At 61.5% G+C, this 4,169-nt stretch overlaps 1 pseudogene; it reads left to right on the top strand.

Annotated features, from left to right (window-relative positions):
• The first annotated feature begins 1,289 nt into the window (after nt 1-1,289).
• Nucleotides 1,290-3,506, top strand: LOC143384001 (leukocyte immunoglobulin-like receptor subfamily A member 6; annotated as a pseudogene).
• Nucleotides 3,507-4,169: the final 663 nt, after the last annotated feature.

Below are 4,169 nucleotides of genomic sequence, written 5' to 3'. Positions count from 1 at the left end.
AGAGCAGATGGGATGGTTCTTCCCCCACACCCCAGAACAGACCATTTCACATGCACCACGGGGACCTGGTGCAGGGAGGAGGGCTCGCTCCTTTCAGCTGCTGTGTCAGTCAGCTCTGCGCTACTGCAACAAAACACCAGAGACCATCAACTCAAATAGACCAGAGCTGCTGAGGGAGGAGTTTGCTCCTGCACAGGCTGCGCCATGGTGGGCTGCACTGGGAAATCAGCCCTGAGGCCCTTCATTTGGTCCAGCTCCCAGAGGGCAGGGTGCAGGCCTCCACCATGCTGGACTTCTGGAGCCTGGCACCCACCTTCCCAGTAGGTGGTCATGTTTCACCTGGCCTAGGAGTGACCCCCACATTTTTCCCCTGGCACCTCTGAAGGACATAATCCTGGGTTGGAGTCAGCCTGTGTGGGGCCGACTCTGGTGTGGGCCTGGGGCCTGGCCTGGCTGGGCAGCATGAAGGTCAGTACAGAAGTGCCTCAGGTTCAGGGGGGACCTGAGATTTGTGCTGAGATGTCCCCAAGGGGCAGGAATCCCCTCAACCCTGCCTTTAGGAAACCAGAGATGGGCCAAGAGGGGCCATCCCCATCTGGTGGGTGCGCAGCTCTGGGGACCAGAGGCCAGCAGCAGCCCCTGCTTACCACTTCCGTGCTGTCTGACCTGCAGGGCCTGCACGCTCCTCTCTGGACGCTGGAGTCTTCAGACCAGGCAGCATGAGGTCCACCCTGCCTGTCCTCCTGTACCTCGGTCAGTGTTGGTGGAGGGAGGGACAGAGGTTGGTGGGGAGGATCCCAGGTGCCTGTTCACAGGGAACTCTCAGGTCTTAGTCTCATATGGCACCAAATGGCTGCTGTGACCACAAGGAACAATAATCCTCCCAACACTGAGATGCCAGATCCTCACGGGGACCTCTCTTCCAGGGCTGAGTCTGCAACAGAGCCCCCGGGGGTCTTCAGGTGAGTGCCCTGCTAGCCTCCCACGTCCTGCCCAGGCTCAGCCCCTGGGGTCTCGGGAGAGAAGAGAGCAGCCTGGGCTGAGGGTGGTGACAAGGTAGGGCAGTGGGACCTGGGTAGGGACAGGCCAGGACCCAGCCTCTGGTTTTCTTGCAGGGACCCTCTCCAAGCCCAACCTGTGGGCAGAACCAGGCCTGTCATTCCCCGTGGAAGGCCAGTGACCCTCTGGTGTCAGGGATCACTGGACGCCCAAGAGTACTGTCTCATTGTGGAAAGGACTGGGAGGCCCAGGTGCAGAAGCCCTTACAGGGCCCAGGGAACAGGGCCGTGTTCCCCATCCCCACCATGACTGCACAGGACGCAGGAGGGTATCAATGCTACTATCAGAGCCCTGCTGGCTCATTACAACTCAGTGAACACCTAGAGCTGGTGGTGACAGGTGAGTGGACACTCAGGGGTCCGGCCCCTGCTCTGCCTAAGGAAAGGGGTCTGCCCCCAGGTGTCCCTCTCACAGCCCATTAATGGGGGAGGAGGGAGCCATGAACACCTGCCTCCTCTCTCTAGGATCCTACAGCAAACCCAGGCTCTCAGCCCTGCCCAGCCCTGTGGTGACCTCAGGAGGGAACGTGACCCTCCAGTGTGGCTCATGGAAGGAATTTGACAGCTTTATTTTGATGAAGGAAGGAGAACACCACCTCACCTGGACCCTGGACTCACAGCAAAAACCCAGTGGGCAGTTCCAGGCCCAGTTCCAGTGGGGCCTGTTAACCCCACCCACAGGTGGACATTCACATGTTATGGCTATCATAGGAGCAAACCCCAGGTGTGGTCAGTACCCAGTGACCCCCTGGACCTCCTGGTCTCAGGTAAGGAATTCCCATCCTTCACTCCAATATTTGGTGAGGCTGCGACATTGTGGGCAGAGACTCAGGTGTGAGAGGTGACCCGCAGGCAGGACGGGGGAGGCAGGGGGTTGGCAGGATCCAGCCCTCAGCCCAGGCTCCTCTTCCTCTAGGGGTGTCCAGGAAGCCCTCCCTTCTGACCCAGCAGGGCCTTGTCCTGCCCTGGAGAGAACCTGGCCCTCAGGGTCACACTGACATTGGCTATGACAGATTCACTCTGTCCAAGGAGGGCACACAGGACCTCCCCCAGCGCCCTGCCCAGCAGCCCCAGGCTGGGCTCTCTCAGGCTGACTTCCTGCTGGGCCCTGTGAGCAGGTCCTACGGGGGTCGGTACAGGTGCTAGGTGGACACAGCCTCTCCTCTGAGTGGTCAGCCCCCAGTGACCTCCTTAACATTGTGGTCACATGTGAGGATCCGAGAAGGTGCATTCAGGGACCCAGACTCTGCACAGCCCTGTTGGGGAGCCCCAGGAGGTGATGGCCAGGTGAGGTGGGGTCTCAAGAGGGAGAGAGACAAGGAGGGGCAGAGAGGACAGAGACAGGGGGACACAGGGACAAGAAGAATCAGAGACAATGAGACAGACAGAGAGCACAGGGTCCTCAGAGAGAAGCCCTGGGGAGGTCTCAGCTCAGAACAAGCTGGGGCCACCCTCACCCTCCTTCCTCTCTCTAGGACAGTTCCCTGTCACACCCTCCCTCTCAGTGCAGCCTGGTCCCACAGTGTCCTCAGGGAGAACGTGACCCTGCTGTGTCAGTCACAGATCAAGATGGACACTTTCCTCCTGTGCAAGGAGGGGACAGCTGATCCCCCCTGCGTCTGAGAGCAGAGTACCGAGCCCCATGGTACCAGGCAGAGTTCTCCATGAGAGCTGTGACCCCAGCCCTCGGGGGGACCTACAGGTGCTATGGCTCTCACAGCTCCTCCCCCTACCTGCTGTCACGGCCCAGTGCCCCCCTGGACCTGGTGGTCTCAGGTGAGTGACCCTGACCCCATCCTCTGTGAGCTCAAGGATTCCCCCAGGACCCTGCCCAGGACAGCTCTGGGTGGGATGGAGGGAGGGGCCCTAGGGAGGGTCGGCCAGTGGGACTCACCCATCAGAGAGGAGGGGCCAACGGGGTCCTCCAGCCTGTGCACCCACCACCACTGGAATCAGGAAGGTGCAGGTGGGCACAGGAGGGTCCTTGGGAGGCCAGGCAGGTGTAGGAGGATGGGCAGAGACAGTTCCCAGGGGCAGCCTGCACCCTCACCCTCCTGTTTTCCCCATTCCAGGACCCTCTGGGGGACCCAGCTCACCTCCCTCAGGAGACAAGTCAACAGCTGGTGAGTCTCAGGGGCCTCTGTGCAGACAGTGTCCTGCATCTTGGGCAACCAACAATCACTCTGAGCTACAAAGTCCAGTTACAAACTCAGCTAAGCTGTGTCCAGGGCACTGGCAGAGAATGGTCAGGGATCTCAGGCCCTGGGGCTCAGGCTGGAGGCGTGAGGGTGAGGTCCCAGGCAGAGGTGACTCTGGGCCCAGCCTGGGGAGGAGCAGCCAGCTGAAGTGGGGGGCAGGCAGCCCAGCCCTCACCTCCCACCCACCCCAGGAGGCCCTGAGGACCAGCCCCTCTCCCCCACGGACCCAGGACCCCAGAGTGGTGAGTGAGGGGCTCTGGTGGGAGGTGGGTCCAGGGCAGGGGCTGAGCTGAGGGGAGCAGCCCCCTCTGGAGATGCTGACGGGGACCAGCCCCTCCCCTCTGGGCCTCAGTTTCTCCCAGGTCAGAGGAGAGGCCTGGCCCTGACCTTCAAGGGCCTCTCAGGGCTGACCTTGGCTGTGCCCTGCTGGGAGAGGGGCCTCCAGGGAAGCCTCCAGGACCTGAATCTGCAGGGCCCTGTCCCCTGTGTGCAGTGACAGTGACACTGAGCAGGGGAGGCTCAGGGCCATGGGGTGTCAGGCTCTTTCCCTCCAGCTCAGGGCTGAGCTCTGGGGGAGAGAAGGAGACTGGGAGTCAGACTCCCCCAGTTCAGGCCCCTGCTCTGCTGCTTCCTGCTGGGTGACTGGGCAGGGGACCTCCTCTGAGCCTCAGTTTCCTCATCTGTGACTGGGGGTGGGTGGCAGCGCCATGATGCCTGAGTGACAGGGCTGGAGGTGACAGGTGGAAGGACCAGCAGGGCTGGCACACAGTAGGTGCTCAGGTAAGCAGCGTGGCTCCTCGTCCACACCCCTGCCCAGGACTGGGAAGGAGTCTGAAGATTCTGGTGGGGGTCTCGGTTCCCCTCCTCCTGCTGCTCATCTTCCTCCTCCAGGACACCAGTGTCGGGGACAATG

Source organism: Callospermophilus lateralis, chromosome 18 (assembly GCF_048772815.1).
Source record: "Callospermophilus lateralis isolate mCalLat2 chromosome 18, mCalLat2.hap1, whole genome shotgun sequence".
Taxonomy (NCBI): Eukaryota; Metazoa; Chordata; class Mammalia; order Rodentia; family Sciuridae; genus Callospermophilus; species Callospermophilus lateralis.
This window is presented reverse-complemented; position numbering and strand designations above follow the sequence as displayed.